Source organism: Eriocheir sinensis, chromosome 52 (assembly GCF_024679095.1).
Source record: "Eriocheir sinensis breed Jianghai 21 chromosome 52, ASM2467909v1, whole genome shotgun sequence".
In the NCBI taxonomy this organism is placed as follows: domain Eukaryota; kingdom Metazoa; phylum Arthropoda; class Malacostraca; order Decapoda; family Varunidae; genus Eriocheir; species Eriocheir sinensis.
The window spans coordinates 7,380,661-7,399,755 of record NC_066560.1 but is presented as its reverse complement, the minus strand read 5'-3'; the positions used below and the strand labels follow the sequence as shown (position 1 = coordinate 7,399,755).

Below are 19,095 nucleotides of genomic sequence, written 5' to 3'. Positions count from 1 at the left end.
GCAGGGGGAGGGGAGGGAAGGCGAAGCGTCGGCACGTAGAGTATAAATATATTCTATCACAAGCAGACAATAATAACAATGATAACGATAATAACAGGGATAACATTTGTACCACATCTACTACTACTACTACTACTACTACTACTACCATTACTACTACTACTACTACTACTACTACTACTACGGCTGTTACTACAATAATGAAATAACAATAAGAAGATTAATAAAAGAATAGTTGTTGAACGAATGAAGGAGAGAAAATTTTGCGGAAAGCTGAAAACGAAATAAAAAGAAATAAGAGAAGAAATAAAATGAAATAAAACAAAGCAATAAAAACAAATAAAAGACAGTGTGAGAGAAGAGGAAAAGACCGGAATAGGAGGAGAGAAAAATGGAGGTAAAGATGTGAGGAATGGAGGTAAAGTGTTCAGGGGGAGACAAAAAAAAAAAAAAAGGAAAAAACAACCGCGAACCACAAACCGAAAAAAAACAAAAGGAAAATGAAGTAAATACATAAAAGAAGGAAAGGAAAAAATGGAAGAGAAAAGAAGAGAAGAGAATGAGAAGAAGAGGAAAACACAATCAAAGAAAAGAAAACGAGGAAAAACAAAAAACAAAAAAGAAAATGAAGAAAATACAGGAAAGAAGGAGAAAGGAAAAAAAGGAAGAAAACGAGAAATTAGCGGAAGGGAGGAATGGGGATAAGGATGTGAGGACTGGAGGTAAAATGTGAAGGGAGAGAGAGATAGAGAAAAAAAGAAGAGAAGAGAGAAGAGATGAGAGAAGAGAGAAGAGAAATATCAGAGGAAGGGAGGAATGGAGGTAAGGATGTGAGGACTGGAGGTAAAGTGTGCAGGGAGAGAGAGAGAAAAAAAAAGGAAGAAAAGAGAGGAAAAAAGAAGAGAGAAAAGAGAAGTTAGAGGAAGGGAGAGTTGGCATACGAAGGACAACTTCTCCCTCTTTCTCCCACTTTCTCCCTCTTTCTCTCTCCCTCTCTCTCTTTCCCTCCGCTCCCTTTCCCCTCTCTGTTACTACAATAAAGAAACAACAACAAAAACAAAGACTAATAACTGTAGAACGAAATATATATAAAAAAATGAAAAGAAAAATATTACAAAGCTAGTCTCTCCCTTCTCACCCTCTCCCTCTCACTCTCTCTCTCTCTCTCTCTCTCCCTCCCTCCCTCCCTCCCGTCTATAACGATTCGATACGCATTACTCACGCCTAATCCCTGCCTTCCCATTGGTCCCCGTTGCCTCCCCTTCCACCAATCAGCTTCCTCCGTCAGCCATTCGTCCCAGCCTGTCGATATCTCCAGCGCCCGTGTGTCTGTCTGTCTGTCTGTGTGTCTGTGTGTGTGTGTTTGTGTGTTTCTAGGCTTACGTGTGTGTGTGTGTGTGTGTGTGTGTGTGTGTGTGTGTGTGTGTGTGTGTGTGTGTGTGTGTGTGTGTGTGTGTGTGTGTGTGTGTGTGTGTGTTAGATAATGTCTGCCGTTTCTGTCTGTCTCCATTTTGATGTCCAGTTCGTCATCATTCTCCTTTCCTTTCTTTTCCTCTTCCTTTCCTTTCCCTTGATTTCCCTTCCTTCCCCTTCCTTTTCTTTCCTTTCCTTTCTTTTTCTTTCCCTTCCTTTTGCTTCCTCTCCTCTCCTTTCCTTTCCTTTCTTTTTCTTTCCCTTCCTTTTGTTTCCTCTCCTTTCCTTTCCTTTCTTTTTCTTTCCCTTACTTTTGCTTCCTCTCCTTTCCTTTCCTTTCCTTTCCTCTTCTTTTCTTCCAATTCCTTCCTTTCCTTTCATTCCTTTCCTCTCCCTTCCTTATCTGCTCCGTTTATTCGCCTGTTTCTCTATGTTCAAATGTTCGTTCAAATGTTCGTTCACGCATTCTTCTCTTTACTATAAATAAGTACGAAATATGGACTGAAAAGTAATATATGGATCAGTAGAAATAAATAAAAAGAAATATAAAGAACAAGAAGATTTTACATAACCATTTCTGTTTGTCTGTCCTTGTATGTACCTCTCTATCTCCTTGTGTTTATCTATTAGTCTTATGTATTTCTCTCTCTCTCTCTCTCTCTCTCTCTCTCTCATCAGTCTTTCCCTCCGTTTTCTCTCTCTCCTTCCTTCATTCTCTCCCTTTCATCAATCCTTCCTTCCTTCCTCTCTCCGTTCTCTCCCTCTCATCACTCTTTCCTTCCTTTCGTCCTTCCTCTCTCTCCCTCCCTCCCTCTCATTCCTTGTAAATCCATTCCTTCCTTCCTTCCTTCCTTCCTCTTTCCCTCCCTCCTTCCTTCCCTCTCCTTCCTTTCAAATCCCTTCCAAGACAAATTTAAAAGATCTTTATCACACAATTCAATTAATATTAATCCCGCTGCTGAAAGATGGAGAGAGATGAGGAGGAGGAGGAAGAGGAGGAGGACGGGGGAAGAGTAAGGGGGAGGGCCGAGGATGTGTTTCTGGGGGGTGATGGGGACGGGGGGAGAGTAAAGAGATGAGGATGCTGGCGATAAGAACGACAATTTGAAGGGGATTTGAGGCGAGAATTTAAGTGGGATTTAATTAAGTTTAAGCCGAGTGGAACCTTTTTGTCGCCCCCGTGAGCAAAGACCCTCTGGCGGCGAACTTGTGAACTCAGACAGAGGGAGAGAGAGGGAGAGGGTAGGGGAGAGAAGAAGGGAGAATACTAGGGAGAGGGGAGGAGGAAGGGAGGGAGAGGGGAGGAAGCGAAAGAAGGAGAGACTGGGAGAAGAAGGGGGAGGAGGAAGAGGGTGTTAGAGAAGGAGGGGAATGGAGGAGAAGAAGAGAGATGGAAGGAGAGAGTAGAAGAGAGGGAGGGAGGGAGAGGGAAGGAGAGGAAGGGTGAATGAGACAGAGGGTGGGAGAAAAGGAAGGGAGAATAAGGGGGAGGAGGAAGAGGGTGGGAGAGGAGGGGAATGGGGGGGGGTAAAAAGGGAGAGGGTGGGAGAGAGGGAGAGAAGAGGGAGGGAGAGGGGGAGGAAGGAAAGAAGGAAAGGGAAGGAAATTGAGGGAAGCGTCTATTTACAGCTGTCCCATTTCAACCCCCTCCCCCTCTCCCTCTCCCGCTCTCTCTCTCTCTCTCTCTCTCTCTCACCCTCGCCGCCGCTCCCCACACCCCGGCCGCTAATCCCCATCACGTCCCTTTCCCGAGGCATCCATCCCTCACCCCTTTCAACAGCCCCTTCAAAACAACGACCCTTCCTTCCCTTCCTTTCCATTCCTCATCCTTCTCTTCCTGTCCTTTTTCTTCCCTTCATTTTTTTTCCTTTCCCTGCCTCTTCCTCTTTTCTTTTTATTTCCTTTCCTTTCCTTTTCTTTCCCTTCTTTCCTTTTCTTTTCCTTTCTTGTTCCATCTCCTCCTTTTCCTTTAATGCCTTTCCCTTCCCTTCCTCTTCCTTTTCTTTCCTTTCCTCGTCTTTCTCTTCAATTTCCTTCCTTTCCTTCCTCTTCCTTTCCTTTCCATTCTTTTACCTTCCCTTCCTATACCCTTCCTTTATTTACCCTATCCCGACCAAATATACCGCCCATCTATTTTTATTTAGTATTGTCTCCTTCTCTTCCCTTCATTTTCCTCCATTTCACTTACCTCCCCATCCATTTCCCTTTCCTTTCCTTCCTTTTGTTTTTTTCCCTCGTTCTTTTACTGCCCTTCTCCCTATTTTTATCTCCATCCCTTTTTTTCATACCTTGCCCCATACTCACTCACCTATCCCCAATCAACTCTCCCTCCCCCATATACTTCTCCCCTTTCCACATCAGTCTCCCCTACAAAGAGCTTCTCCCCCTCCCCTTCCCCCGTCCCACTTCTCCCTTCTCCCTTCTCCCCACCCCTTCCTCTCTCTCCCCTGCTCCTGTGCCATATTCAAATTCATGTTCCTTTTTTTTTTACTATCTATAAACGCCTTTACCCCATTTACAGCCCCTCCCCACCCCTCATCTCCCCCCCTTCCCCTTTCTGTCTTCTGCACTCCCCTCCCCTACCACCACTACCCTGTCCCTGTCCCTGCATTCCCCCTACCCTTCCCTTACTTCTTTTTTTTTCTTTTTCTTCTTTTTATTTCTTCTTCCTCTTTCTTTTTCTTTTCTTCTTTTCTTCTTTTTTTTGTTCCCCAGCTAAGGCGTTCAAAGAGGATTCCAAAACTTACTTCTGTCTGTACTTTTATTTGTCTTCGTCTTTCTTTCTTTTTCTTTCTTTCTTTCTTTCTTTCTTTCTTTCTTCCTTTCCCGTTTCGATATTGTTCTCTCTCCTGCTATGCTTATAAATGCTCTCTCTCTCTCTCTCTCTCTCTCTCTCACGGACCCAAATTTGCCCCGTCGTTTCTGTTTATGTCGCGTCAATCATCCTCAAGGCCCCGCCCCGAACCCGCCCCGCCCCGCCCTGTCCTTCCCCGCTCCGTCCCGTCCTTGCCCCGTTCTCGCCCCGTCGCAATCCCGTTACTCCTTATTCATCCCCGTTTTGAAGAATTTACCATCGGCAAGAGAGAGAGAGAGAGAGAGAGAGAGAGAGAGAGAGAGAGAGAGAGAGAGAGGGGGGATGGGGGGGGGGGAGTAATGGTCATCCGCACATCCATTAAAGACTCGCCCTGCTCACCCATCAACGGGGGACTCCAGCATTCCGGAAACCTGTCTGACGGAATGAATAATATTACCATCATTCGAGTGCATTGAGGAGGAGGAGGAGGAGGAGGAGGAGGAGGAATGGGAGGAAAAGAAATGAAGGGAGTATTGAAAGTGAGCAGGAAGAGTAAGATGTAGGAGAAGAATAAGAAGATAACGAGGAAAAAGAAGAGATATATAAGGAGGAGGAGGAGGAGGAGGAGGAGGAGGAGGAGGAGGAGGAGGAGGAGGAGGAGGAAAAGAGGTAAAGAAGGAAGTATTGAAGGTGAGCAGGAAAATTAAGATATAGAAGAAGAAGAAGAAAAAGAAAACGAGGAAAAAACAGAGATATATAAGGAGGAGAAGGAGGAGAAAGAGGAGGAGGAGGAGGAGGAGGAAGAGAGGTAAAGAAGGAAGTATTGAAGGTGAGCAGGAAGATTAAGATGTAGAAGGAGAAGAAGAAAAAGAAGAAAACGAGGAAAAAACAGAGATATATAAGGAGGAGGAGGAGGAGGAGGAGGAGGAGGAGTAATGGGAGGAAAAGAGATGAAGGAAGTATTGAAAGCGAGCAGGAAGATTAAGATGTAGAAGGAGAAGAAGAAAAAGAAGAAAACGAAGATAAAGAAGAGATTATAAGGAGGAGGAGGAGGAAGAGGAAGAGGAGGAGGAGGAGGAATGGGAGGAAAAGAGATGAAGAAGGAAGTATTGAAAGCGAGCAGGAAGATTAAGATAGGATAAGAAGGAGAAGGAGAAGAAGAAAAAGAAGAAAACGAGGATAAAGCAGAGATTATAAGGAGGAACAGGAGGAGGAGGAGGAAGAATGGGAGGAGAAGATGAAAAACAGGAGTCGTAGCAGATGTAGAAATGGGTGCAGGTGGTGGTAGGAGAAGGAGGAGGAGGAGACGGAAGAGGAAGCGGTGGAAGAGGAGGAGGAGGAAGCGGAGGAGATGGAAGAGAACGAGAAGGACGATGAGAGACAAAGTCGAGGAGAGGATAAGAGATGATGATGATGATGATGATAATGACGATGACGATGATGCTGAAAAAAATAGAAAAGAAAGTATAATTATGAGGACAAATATTCAACACAGGGAAATAATAATGAAAGGAAGAAAATAATAAGTACTTGAAAATATACAACACAAAATAATAATGTAAATAAACGATTAACAAGGAAGAAGAAGCATAAGAAAAAAGGTGCATAACCCATTTCCAGGAGCTGCCAGGTGTGGGCTTTGTGGGCTCTGGTAGTCTCCTTAGGTGGCATCGGCGGCATCGGAGGAAATGAAAGGAAGGGGAGGAGGAGGAGAAGGATGGGAAGGGGAAGGGTGGGGGTTCCTGGGGTCCTACCGAAGGGCCTGTTTGTTTAGGACCTCCTGCGGGACATCCTGGACAGCTGGAGCTTATTAACACGACGCGGCATCCCAAAACCACCGCCGCCGCGCCCTAACAAGCGACGCCGACTCGTTAACGCGCCAGATAAGAGCGGCGATAAGGCTTGTGGCGGCGGCGGTGGCGGTGGGCAGCAAGGAGGGATGCACAGGAAGAAGAAATAAAGGGGATGTGTGGATGGGAGGACGGGAGGGTGAGGGATGACAGGGGAAAGAAGGGGCGGCGGTGTGTGGCGGCGGCGGCGGCGTCACGCATCACCCAGAAGGAAGCGTTGCTGCCTTCATCGTCCCGCCGCCGTGGGCCAACACTCGGCCGGATGCTGAGGCCTTGATGCCCTCCATTACCCTCCGCCGGTAGCGTGCCCTGCCCCGCCACCCCCGGCCTGCAGGCGTGGGCGTTGCCGACACAGAGCCTGGCGGAGAGGAAGCGGGGAAGCGCCCTGCTATAGACCCAGAGATGGTTAATGGCGGCGGCGGTGGCGGGTTAAGGGGATATTACACTGGGCATATTTTCCGTGGATCTTCAGTCAAACCACGATTTCCGCTAACGTGGTTCTCATTTGTTTGGTGTTATTGCTGCTGCTGATGGTGAGTAATACCGTCGTCCTTCAGTGAAATCTACCGTAGCTTTGGAAGATCGTGGACACGTCAGAAAACCACGCAAATATGAGAACCACGCCAGCGGAAATCGTGGTTTGACTGAAGATCCGCGGAAAATTTGCCCAGTGTAATAGCCCTTTTAGGTCAGTGACGAAGAGAACGCCAGAGGTCGGCAGCGGCGGGCGTTACTCTGAAGCCGCGGGTAAGGCTGGGGGATGCCTTGACGAGGGCGGCGACGAGGGCGTGACGGTGAGGCGCCAAGGACACGGGTGAGGGGTGAATACTGCGTCCCGGGGTGATGAGACAGCGACGAGGGTGACTTGTGTTGATGGAGGTCTCTCTCTCTCTCCCTCTCTCTCTCTCCTCGCAGCATCCTCGCTCGTCGTTGAGTAAATTTATCTCCGTTGGCGTGATCAGTCAGGCGTCGACGGAGGGCTGACGGAGGTGACTGATGGCGCGTTTCCTGGGCCACGCCACGCCCCGCTCCGCCTGGGTGGCCGCCGCGCCGCCGCACCTCCGCCGCCGCCGCCTTGCCAGCTCCACCACTCCGCCGCCACCACCACGCGGACACTTGCTTCTTCACGTGTTGCCTGCCCTGCCTTGTTGCGCCTCCATCTCGTCTTGTTCTTGTTCTTGAGCTTGTTTTTCTTGTTCTATTTTTCTTCTTGTTCTTGTTGTTCTTGTTTTTATTCTTGTTCATGTTTTTGATTTTCACGTTTTTTTTTCCTTTTTCTTCTTCTTCTTCTTTTATTTATTCTCCTTCAGCTTCTTATTCTGTTTTTTTTCCTTCTCCTTCTTCTTCTTCTTCTTCTTCTTCTTCTTCATTTATTCTCCTTCCGCTTGTTCTTCTGTTTCTTTTTCTCCTTCTCCTTCTTCTTCTTCTCCTTCTTTTTCCTCTTCTATTTATTCTCCTTCCTCTTCTTGTTCCTCTTCACCGTTCAATGTCGCAATGTCTTCAACAGCTGGAGTACTTCGCGTCTCTCGTCATGGACCGTTCCCTCTTTCCATCATTTCCTCTTCCTCCTCCTCCATTTTCATTACTCCCTTCATGGTCTCCCCTCTCCTTGGCTCACTACTCCACTCCCTCACTACTCCCTACCTCCTCATACTCCCCCCTCACCCACTCTCACCCACTCACTAAATCCAAGTCTATTCTCTCTTCTCTCTCCCTGGCTAACTACTCTACTCCCTCCTCCGCTCCCTCACTACTCTCTACCTCATCTACCATCCATATCTACTCCCTTTCTCCCTCTTCTACGTCTCTACGCGTCTTCTTGCTTACTCCCTTCACCTCCCTTTCTTCTCCCTCGCCTCCCTCTCTACAAGCTCCCTTCCATTCCCTCACACTTCAGAGCTCCCTTCTTCTCTGTCTCTCTCCTTCTCTCCCTTCGTCATCTTCTTCACTCTTTCTCCTTTTTAGTTGAGGTGCAAAAAATAAACTCGAAACAGGAAAGAAGGAAAATATCAATAAGAGGAAGAGAAGGAACAAAAAGGAAGAAACAGGACCAAGAGAAGAAAAAAAAAAGAAACTAATACAAAGAAGAGGAAAAGAGGAAAAAGAAGAATTGAAAGGTGAAGAAACAGAATAAAAAGCAATAATAATACGAGAGAGAAGAAAAAGATGAAAAGAAGAAACAGTGGGAAGAAGAAAAATGAGGAAAAAAAGCATATCGAAGAAGATTATGAAGATTGGGTGTAGGGAAGAAAAAGAAGACAAATATAATATGAAGAAAAATAAGAATAGGAGTTAGAAGAAAACGAAACAATGAGAAGAAGAAGAAAAAAAAATCGTTAGGGAGAATAAGAAGATTGAGTGTATGGAAGAGAAAGAAGAAATATGTAAAACGATTAGGAATTAGAAGAACAAGAACGAGAGGAACATGAACACGAAGAAGAAGGAGCAGAAGGAGAGAAAGAAGAACACGAAGAAGAAGAAGAACAAGAACAAAAAGAAGAAGAACGCGAAAGAGAACAAGAAGAAGCAGAAGAAGGAGAGGAAGAAGAACACGAAGAAGAAGAACAAGAACAACAAGAAGAAGAAAGCGAAAGAGAACAAGAAGAAGCAAAAGAAGAACACGAAGAAGAAAGCACGAACAAGAACAACAAGAAGAAGAACGCGAAAGAGAACAAGAAGAACACGAAGAAGAAGAACAAGAACAAAAAGAAGAAGAACGCGAAAGAGAACAAGAAGAACATGAAGAAGCAGAAGAAGCAGAAGAAGAAGAAACAGACGAAGCAGAAGAAGAAGAAGAAGAAGCAGAAGAAGAAGCAGAAGAAGAAGCAGAAGAAAGCGAGGCAGAGAAAGGCCTTGCGATGGTGTGTACGAGTGACCGCTGCCGCCCAGACTTGAGATTAATTGTGTGTGGAGGAACGCAACTGCACCTGCCTCCAATTAGCATCACAAAGCACTTCACTAGTCATTACCTCTCGTGCTTAATCCAATAATGATGTGCCGAGCCAGCCCCGAGGAGGAGGAGGCGGAGGAGGAGGAGGAGAAGGGGAAGGTAAAGGAGGAGGAGGTAGAGAGGGGAGAGAATATAAAGAAGGGGGGATGTGTAGCTTCCTCTCCATCATTCCTCCTCCACCTTCTCCTCTTCCTCTTCTTCTTCCTCCTCCTCCTCCATCACCCTCCCCTTAGGCCAATGTAATAGTGGTGATGACCTCCTCCTCTTCCTCCTCCTACTACTACTACTACTATTACTATTACTACTACTACTACTACTACTACTACTACTACTACTACTACTACTACTACTACTACTTCTTCCTCTCTTTCCTTTGCTGTTCCTTTTCTCTTCATCATCATCTTCTTTACTCCTTCTCCTCCATGTCCTCGTCCTCCTCCTCCTCCTCCTCCTCCTCCTCCTCCATCCATCTTGCGCCTTGACACCACACACTCCTCACCTCCTCAACATTCAGCTCAGCCTTTTCAACGGGGTCTCAAATCCGCACACTCCCACGACCAACACACACACACACACACACACACACACACACACACACACACACACACACACAGACCCCTCCCCCTCACACATATTCATTCTTTACATTCTTACGGTTTTAATTATTATCGCTTTATACATTTTCCATTTAAAATTTTACAGAAGCGATTTATGAACAATTTACAAAAGGGAAGAACTAAGGTTGGCATCTTGACACTTCAGTCTCTCACATCAACTATTTTCAAAGGCCAAACAGGAGATCAATCGGGTTCTCAGGAGTGCTTCTTTAGGTTCACGGTACAGAGGAAGGACCAAAGGTCATTAAACGAAAGCCTTGTCAAATGTGTGGTTTTAGGTTCACTACCAGAAGGGTCATTAAACTACCCCTGGAAATGCCCACAAGTACTACGAAAGCCTTGTCAAATGTGTGGTTTTAGGTTCACGGTACAGAGGAAGGGTCAAACTACCAGAAGGGTCATTAAACTACCCCTGGAAATGCCTACAACTACTACGAAAGCCTTGTCAAATGTGTGGTTTTAGGTTCACGGTACAGAGGAAGGGTCACACTACCAGAAGGGTCATTAAACTTCCCCTGGAAATGCCCACAACTACTACGAAAGCCTTGTCAAATGTGTGGTTTTAGGTTCACGGTACAGAGGAAGGATCAAACTACCAATAGGGTCATTAAACTACCCCTGGAAATGCCCACAGCTCCTACGAAAGCCTTGTCAAATGTGTGGTTTTAGGTTCACGGTACAGAAGAAGGATCAAACTACCAGAAGGGTCATTAAACTACCCCTGGAAATGCCCACAACTCCTACGAAAGCCTTGTCAAATGTGTGGTTTTAGGTTCACGGTACAGAGGAAGGGTCACACTACCAGAAGGGTCATTAAACTACCCCTGGAAATGCCCACAACTACTACGAAAGCCTTGTCAAATGTGTGGTTTTAGGTTCACGGTACAGAGGAAGGGTCACACTACCACCAGGGCCATAAAACTACCCCTGGAAATGCCCAAAACTACTACGAAAGCCTTGTCAAATGTGTGGTTTTAGGTTCACGGTACAGAGGAAGGGTCACACTACCACCAGGGCCATAAAACTACCCCTGGAAATGCCCACAACTACTACGAAAGCCTTGTCAAATGTGTGGTTTTAGGTTCACGGTACAGAGGAAGGGTCACACTACCAGAAGGGTCATTAAACTACCCCTGGAAATGCCCACAACTACTACGAAAGCCTTGTCAAATGTGTGGTTTTAGGTTCATGGTACAGAGGAAGGATCAAACTACCAATAGGGTCATTAAACTACCCCTGGAAATGCCCAAAACTCCTAGGAAAGTCTTGTTAAATATGTGTGCGTTTGGGAGCTGAAACGTTTAAGAATGTGACCTTAATTCCTTCAAAGTGCCAACGTTCTCGCATCTTGATAACAACTTTCCCACGACGATCTTGTACTGGGAATGAAAATACACTTGAAGGGGGATGAATCAAAAAGGGAGGGGAGGATGAAAAGAGAGGAGGATGAAAAGAGAGAAGAATGAAAAGAGAGGAGGATGAAAAGAGAGGAGAATGAAAAGACAGGAGGATGAAAAGAGAGGAGAATGAAAAGAGAGGAGGATGAAAAGAGAGGAGGATGAAAAGAGAGGAGGATGAAAAGAGAGGAGGATGAAAAGACAGGAGAATGAAAAGACAGGAGGGTGAAAAGATGGGTGGATGAAAGAAGAGGAGGATGAAAGGAGAGATAAGGAGGATGAAAGGAAGGTGGATTGAGTGAAGAGGGTGAATGGAGAGATAGTGAGAAATCAATGTAAGGAAGGAAAAATATATATAAAAAAGAAAAAAAAGTTAGACAAATAAAAGAGGAAGGAATGAGGGAAGGTGAAAAGAGAGAATGAAGGCAGAAAGAATGGAAGAAAGGAAAGATGGAAATAATGAATGAATGAATGAATGAATGAAGAGTAGAGAAGGAAGAAAGGAAATAGGGTAGATGAAAACAAACAAAAAGTAAGTACATAAGGAAGGAAGGAAGGAAGGAAGAAAGGATGGAAGATAAAAAGGAAGGTAGGATAAGGACATGAAAAAATAAAAAAAATGCATTGAAGGATGATGAGAAGACTGCATAGAGGAGAGGAAAAAAAAAGAGAAATGGAGAGGAGGAGGAGGGGGCTAAAGGGGAACGAAGGAGAAGAAAGAGGAGGAGGAGGAGGAGGAGGAGGAGAGGAAAAGGCTTATGGGTCAGGGTAAGGGAAAACTGCGGTCAAGGAGAAGACCAAAGTTGGAGGAAGGAAATTAAGGGAAAAGAAGAAAGGGAAAAGTGTGGTCATGGCGGAGGTGAAGGCGAAGGGAAGGGAAGGGAAGGGAAGGGAAGGGAAGGAAAGAATAAGAAAGGAAAGGAAGGGGAAGAGGAGGGAAGGGAAGGAAGGGAAGGGAAGGGAAGGGAAGGGAAGGGAACGGAAGGGAAAGGAAGGGAAGGGAAGGGGACGGAAGGGAAGGGAAGGGGAAGAGATGAGAGCAAACCAGGAAAAAGGAAGGGAGAGATGGAGGGAGGGAGAAAATGAGGGAAAAAATGACGGAAGGAGAATCAACCATGAAGAAGAATGGGATGGAAGGGAAGGTGAAGAAAGATGGAAGAGAAAGGAAGAGAGGGATGAATAGGAGGTGAAGGAAATAAAAGAGAAAGCGAAATGAAGACAAGGATGAAAAGAAATTGAAGGAAAAGAAGAAGGAAAGAAGAAAGGGGAGGGAAGGAAGGGGAGGAAGGGGAAGAGAGAAGAGAAAACAATAAAGAAAGGAAGGAAGAGATGGAGGTGAAGGAAACTGAAGAGAAATAGAAAGGAAGAGAAAGACTGAAAAGAAATTGAAGGAAAGGAAGTAGAAAAGAAGGAAAGGGAGGAAGGGGAAGAGAGGAGAGAAAACCATAAAGAAAAGAAGGGAAGGAGAGGAGGTGAAGGAAACTGAAGAGAAATAGAAAGGAAGAGAAAGACTGAAAAGAAACTGAATGAAAAGTGAAGAGAGGGAAGAAGGAAGAAAGAAAGGAAGGAAGGAGGTGGAGGAGATAAAGAAACAAGGAGAGATAAAAGCCATTGCAGATGAAAACGAAGAAAACCAAAGGAAAGAAAGAAGAAAGAAAGGAAGACAAGGATGAGAGAAGGAGAAACATTGAATAAACGAAGTACCAGACACAAGAAGAAAAAGACGAAGAAGAAGAAGAAGAAGATAGAAGAACCCAAGTAGTAGAAAGCAGGGAGCAGAAGTAGGAGAAGAAGCAGAGGCAAGCATCAGGCAGAGGAAGGATGGATGGAGGCAGGGAGGAGAGAGGAGGAGGAGGGGCGGTGAGGCAGGGTAGGGTAGGGAATAGGTGGGTAAGCGGGGCATCAGGGGGTCAGGCGATGGGTAAGGAAGGGTCAGGGAGGGGATGAGGGGGTCGGCGATGGGGAAGGAAGGGCGGTGAGGCAGGGTAGGGTAGGGGATAGGTGGGTAAGCGGGGCATCAGGGGGTCAGGCGATGGGGAAGGAAGGGTCAGGCGATGGGGAAGGAAGGGTGGTGAGGCAGGGTAGGGTAGGGGGTAGGTAGGTAAGCGGGGCATCAGGGGGTCAGGCGATGGGGAAGGAAGGGCGATGGGGAAGGAAGGGCGGTGAGGCAGGTTAGGGTAGGGTATAGGTGGGTAAGCGGGGCATCAGGGGGTCAGGCGATGGGGAAGGAAGGGCGATGGGGAAGGAAGGGCGGTGAGGCAGGGTAGGGTAGGGTAGGGGATAGATGGGTAAGCGGGGCATCAGGGGGTCAGGCGATGGGGAAGGAAGGGTCAGGGAGGGGATGAGGGGATCAGGCGATGGGGAAGGAAGGGCGGTGAGGCAGGGTAGGGTAGGGGATAGGTGGGTAAGCGGGGCATCAGGGGGTCAGGCGATGGGGAAGGAAGGGCGGTGAGGCAGGGTAGGGTAGGGGATAGGTGGGTAAGCGGGGCATCAGGGGGTCAGGCAATGGGGAAGGAAGGGTCAGGGAGGGGATGAGGGGATCAGGCGATGGGGAAGGAAGGGCGGTGAGGCAGGGTAGGGTAGGGAGTAGGTGGGTAAGCGGGGCATCAGGGGGTCAGGCGATGGGGAAGGAAGGGCGGTGAGGCAGGGTAGGGTAGGGAGTAGGTGGGTAAGCGGGGCATCAGGGGGTCAGGCGATGGGGAAGGAAGGGTCAGGGAGGGGATGAGGGGGTCAGAGGTCAGGGGGATACCTATTATGGCCGCTCACGCCCCTCCGAACACGGCCGAACCGAGCAAACAGGAGAGTGTGCTAACCCTCTTTGCAAACAGCGTCCACCGCCGGCCCGGCAAACAGCCCATTGTTGTGCTCTTAAAAACCCGACGAGGACAAAAAGGAAGGAGTGTCAGCACGTCTCTACTGTGCTGGCCGCTGACGGGAGGAGGAGGAGGAGGAGGAGGAGGAGGTATAGTGGTGGTGATGAGAAGGAGGAGGTGGTGGTTTTGAAGGAGGAAGGAGGTGATGGAGAAGGAGGAGGAAGCGGAGGAGGAGGAGAAGGAGGAGGTGGTAGTGTAGAGGTGGTGGTTTTGAAGGAGGAAGGAGGTGATGGAGAAGGAGGAAGAAGAGGAGGAGGAGGAGGTTGGTGCATGAGTACTATCTTGAGAATGAGGAGGAGAAAGAGGAGGAGGATGAAGAGGAAGAGGAGGAGGAGGTGATAGTGAAGGAGGAGGAAGACGAGGAGGAAGAGGAAAAGGAGAAGGGGCGAAGAAGGGGAAGAAGGGGAAGAAGAAGAATTGGTTTTCAAGAAGAGGAGGTAATGGTGGTTGGAGGGGTGGTGGAAGGTATTGGAGGAAGAGGAGGAGGAGGAGGAGGAGGAGGAGGAGGAGGAGGAGGAGGAGGAGGAGGAGGAAAAGGAAGAGCAAGAGAAGGAGGAGGAGGAGGAAGAGGAAGGGAAGAAGGGGACTACGACAAGATGGAGGAGAATGAGTAGGAAAGAAGGAAAGAAAGAAAGAAAGGAAGGAAGGAAGGAAGGAAGGATGAAATGTAGGAAAGAAGAGAAGAGGAAGGAAATATTAAAAACAGAATCACGTAAAAGAAGAATGGAAGAACGGAAGAAGAAAAGAAGGAAGGAGGGAAGGAAGGGATAAAGAAAGAAAGGAAGAAAGAAGGGAAGGAAGGAAGGAAGGTAGGAATGAAAGAACAGAGAAGGGAAGGAGGAAGGAAGGAAATTATAAAAAAAATGAATCACGTACGAAAGAAGAAACGAAGAAACGAGAAGATGAAAAGAAGGAAGGAGGGAAGGAAGGAAGGAAAGGATGAAGAGAGAGAATGAAGGAGGGCTCTATTGGGTTCGACGCGTGGCAAAGAAGGTTAAGGAATGTGTGTTTTGTGATTAAGGCGAAGGAAGGAATGGCGGAGAGAAGAGAGATGAAGAGAACACAGGATGGAGAGAGACAAGAAGAGAGCAGAAGAAAATATTGGATGGACTGAGCCGAGAGGAGAAAGAGATAAGAGAACTGAACCGACTGACTGACTGATTGACTCACTAAAAGACTGACTGACTGACTGATTGACTCACTAAAAGACTGACTGACTGACTGATTGACTGACTGACTAATGCAACTTCCTTCTTCTTCTCTTTCTCCTTCCTCTTTCTTTTTCTCCTTCTTCTTCTTCTTCGCCTTCTTCCTTCTACTTCTTCTTTCTTCGTCTTCTTCCTCTTTTCTCTTTCTCCTTCTTCTTCTTCTTCTTCTTGGTTAGATAGAAAACAATGGCATGCGTTACTCCGAGGTCCTCCGTAACTTTGTAAATATCGGAAAATTCAACACGAAACTACAGAAGCATGAAAAAAATAACGGAAAGCACGATGAAGGGGAGAGAATGAAAGATGAAAGTAAACAACGATCATAGGAGAACACACAACACGGCTCAGCGGAGGTAAACAACTAATGAGAAGAGGCAGACAATTAAGAGAGAGGAAAGGTGGATGAAATTATTAGAACGCAACGGGGGGTGGGGGGAGAGAGAGAGAGAGAGAGAGAGAGAGAGAGAGAGAGAGAGAGAGAGAGAGAGAGAGAGAGAGAGAGAGAGAGAGAGAGAGAGAGAGAGAGAGAGAGAGAGAGAGAGAGAGAGAGAGAGAGAGAGAGAGAGAGAGCGCTAGTCAGCCTTTACTTGTGAGAAACGAAGCTCCGTGTTGACACAGCGCGGTGCCGACGCTGGCCACGCCCTCTGTTGTCCCTCGCTGGGTTCTGACGGGCGACAAACTTTGCATTTCACCTTAAAAACACAATTGGCCGCGTCCTCCCACAACCAACACTCATTCCCACTGCAAATCGTCCTCCCGCAGCCTCTGAGCCCACCCGGAGACCACAGGGTAAAGGGAAAGGCCAGTCCGCCCCGTGTTTGCCCAGCCCCGTCAAACTCCTGCGCCCTGTGCCTGCCGAGCCATCATCAAAGCGCGCGACAGGCGACCACCTTCTCAAGTGTCGCCCGAGCGTGGTTACTGCTGAGTGAGGTGAGGTGCGCGGCCCGGCCAGTCTCTGCGCGGCCCCGCTCTCCCCTGCCCGCTGCTTCCCCTCCTCCTTTTCTTCATCATCATCATCCTTCTTCTTTTTCGTCATCTTTTTCTGTTTCTCCTTCTTCGTGTTCCTCAATCTCCTGTTTATCTTTCTTTTTCTTCTTCTTTGTCTTCTTCTACTTCTTCTTTCTTCTCTTTCTCCTTCTTCTTCGTGTTCCTCAATCTCCTTTTTCTCTTTCTCCTTCTTCTTCTTTTTCGTCTTCTTCCTTCTTCTTCTTCTTCTTTTTCGTCTTCTTCCTTTTTTTCTCTTTCTCCTTCTTCTTCTTCTTCTTCTCCTTCTTCATCTCTTTTTGCTTCATCTTCTTCTTCTTCTTCGTCTTCATTGCCTACTCGCTGCCCTCCTTCTTTGCTCTTCCCTTCTCCTCATCTTCTTCTCCTTCTTCTTCCTCTTCTTGTTCTTTGCCTACTAGCTGCCCTTCTCCTTTCCTTCCTCTTCCTCTTCTTCCTCTCGCTACCACCTTCTTCGCCAGCTTGTCTTCGTTTTCTTTCCTTTCTTCTTGTTTCTTTCTTCTTTTCTCATCTCTTTCTACTCCTCTTCTTCGTTTTCATTTTGTTCCTCTTTCTCCTCCTCTTATAATTCCTCTTAGCCATTTCCTCTTGTATTTATCATCTTCATTACCATCATCTTTTCTGCCTTCCTTCTTCTCCCTTTTCGTCATCTTTTATATTGATCTTTTTGTTCTCATTTCTTATACATACATCCCTTACTTCTAATCTCCCTTTGGTTATATTTCTTCCTTTTTTGTCTCACTTAATTTCCTTACTTTCTAACTTTCTTTAATTTATCTTTTAGTTAGACAATCTCTCTCTCTCTCTCTCTCTCTCTCTCTCTCTCTCTCTCTCTCTCTCTCTCTCTCTCTCTCTCTCTCTCTCTCGATGGGAGGTTTAGGAGGGAGAGTTTTGTTGGGGGTGTGAGGAGGAGGAGGAGGAGGAGGAGGAAGAGGAGGAGGAGGAGGGATGGTCTCAAGCCTTTAGTTCTGGTTTTGATGTATTTTAGAAAGCTTCAGACTAATTAACCGCTTATTTTGTTTTCCTGTAGTTTTCTTTTTTTCTTATTTACGTATTTTTTTCTTTCTTTTCATCTATTTTTTTCTCTATCGATTTTTTTTCTTACTTTTTTCCTCCGAGTCTTGTTGTGGTATTCCTAATGATTGGTGCGTGTGTGTGTGTGTGTGTGTGTGTGTGTGTGTGTGTGTGTGTGTGTGTGTGTGTGTGTGTGTGTGTGTGTGTGTGTGTGTATGTATGTGAAAGGATTTTGTTGTCCACCCCTTTTACCCCCCCTCCCCCCCCCCCCACCACTTCAGCCTCTCACCTCACCCTTTCCCTTACCTTCCCTCACACAGGTAAATCACCCTCGGTAATACCTGGCGGGGGTAACTTGACACCTGGTGAAAGGAAGGTTAGGACTAGTGATGCCCACACAGGTATTAGGGACACCTGAAGACTTACCTGGCGAGAGAGATAGAGAGAGAGAGAGAGATAGCATATAATGACACTACTGATGAAGATTTGGAACTTACCTGTATAAAGACATTAGTGATAGTGTTACCTGTATGACGCTCTGTTTGTTTAAGGGCATGGGAAAGGTGGAGATGTGGGAGGTGAAGGAGGTTGTGTTTGTGGGGGGGAAAGGGAGGGAGGGTGTTAAGTGCGTGTGCGTGTGTGTGTGTGTGTGTGTGTGTGTGTGTGTGTGTGTGTGTGTGTGTGTGTGTGTGTTGTTTTGACGTATTGCCTGCTTCGCTTGTTGTCACTGTCCACACAAATATTAGCTCAGTGGGGCAGCCTCGACTCTTCCCCCCATCCTCCCCTTCCCCCTCCCACTTACTCCCCCTCCCCTCCTCCCTTCCCCCTCCCACTTACTCCCCCTCCCCTCCTCCCTTCCCCCTCCCATAACTCGAAGTATACCTGCCTTGCGTCCTTCCCCTTCCTCCTTCTCCTCCTCCTCCTCCTCCTTCTTTTTTTCCATCATCATAAAGCCCTTCATCTTTCCACTGTTACCTCTACCATGCATGTATTATATCTTCCTCCTCCTTCTCCTCCTCCTCCTCTTCCTCTTCCTCCTGTTCCTCCAACCTTCCCATCTCTTCTTTCCCTTAATGCATCTTCTAACGTTTCTTCTAACTTTCTCCTCCTCCTCTATTTTATTTCCAAACGTACAAATCAAGAAGTCTTCGTGTGCATACCATTTACTCATCATCCATTTAAGTCGTGTTTCTTTCAGTCGTATTTACGGATTTACTCTTCACCAGGTCTCTAGTTGTTAATAAAGGACCAGGAGGTAGGGCTGCAGATGTATTGGGAGGTCGGGACAGGAGGATCAAGGTCTACGTGGGAGGAAGAGTGTTGGAAATGGAGGTTGCAGGAGGAAGGGAGGAAGGCCAAGGAAGAGGTGGATAGATTGAATTAGGTTTAACACTTACCCAATCAATCTTGCCCAGGTGAAGGAGGTGGAGGAGGATCTGAAACGAAAGGAAACAAAATATATATAAAAAAGTGAAACAAAACAGCTGCATCATCCCTTGTACTGAAAATACGTAAAAATGTTTCTGAGAGAGAGAGAGAGAGAGAGAGAGAGAGAGAGAGAGAGAGAGAGAGAGAGAGAGAGAGAGAGAGAGAGAGAGAGAGAGAGAGAGAGAGAGAGAGAGAGAGAGAGTGTTATCAGGCCAAGAGACATCAGAAGGTTGTGATGATGTCATTTTATTTGTGGAGATTACGTCACCGGAGGATTAGCTGCCCCCCCTCCCCCCCCCCCTTGACTATCACGGGGAGGGGGAGGGGGAGGGAGGAGGAGAAGGAGGAGGAGGAGGAGGAGGAGGAGGACGAAGAAAAAGCACTCCACTACCCCCCTTCTCTCTCTCTCTCTCTCTCTCTCTCTCTCTCTCTCTCTCGGGCGGGCACCTGCTTAGATTGATAAGGTGATTAGTTTCGAGTGTTGATGAGTAAGTCTGGAGAGCTCCCACTGATCCCTCCCTGCCTCCTCTCTCCCTCCCTCTCTCTCCC

General features: G+C 46.9%; 1 long non-coding RNA gene across 1 annotated transcript in view; it reads right to left on the bottom strand.

Moving 5' to 3' along the window:
- LOC126983017 (uncharacterized) overlaps nt 1–18,556 on the bottom strand; it is a 57,444-nt gene extending 38,888 nt beyond the window's left edge. The window contains exon 1 of the long non-coding RNA XR_007735479.1: nt 18,516–18,556. This is a non-coding gene — a long non-coding RNA (uncharacterized LOC126983017). The remainder of the gene's footprint in view (nt 1–18,515) is intronic.
- Between the last annotated feature and the right edge of the window lie 539 nt (nt 18,557–19,095).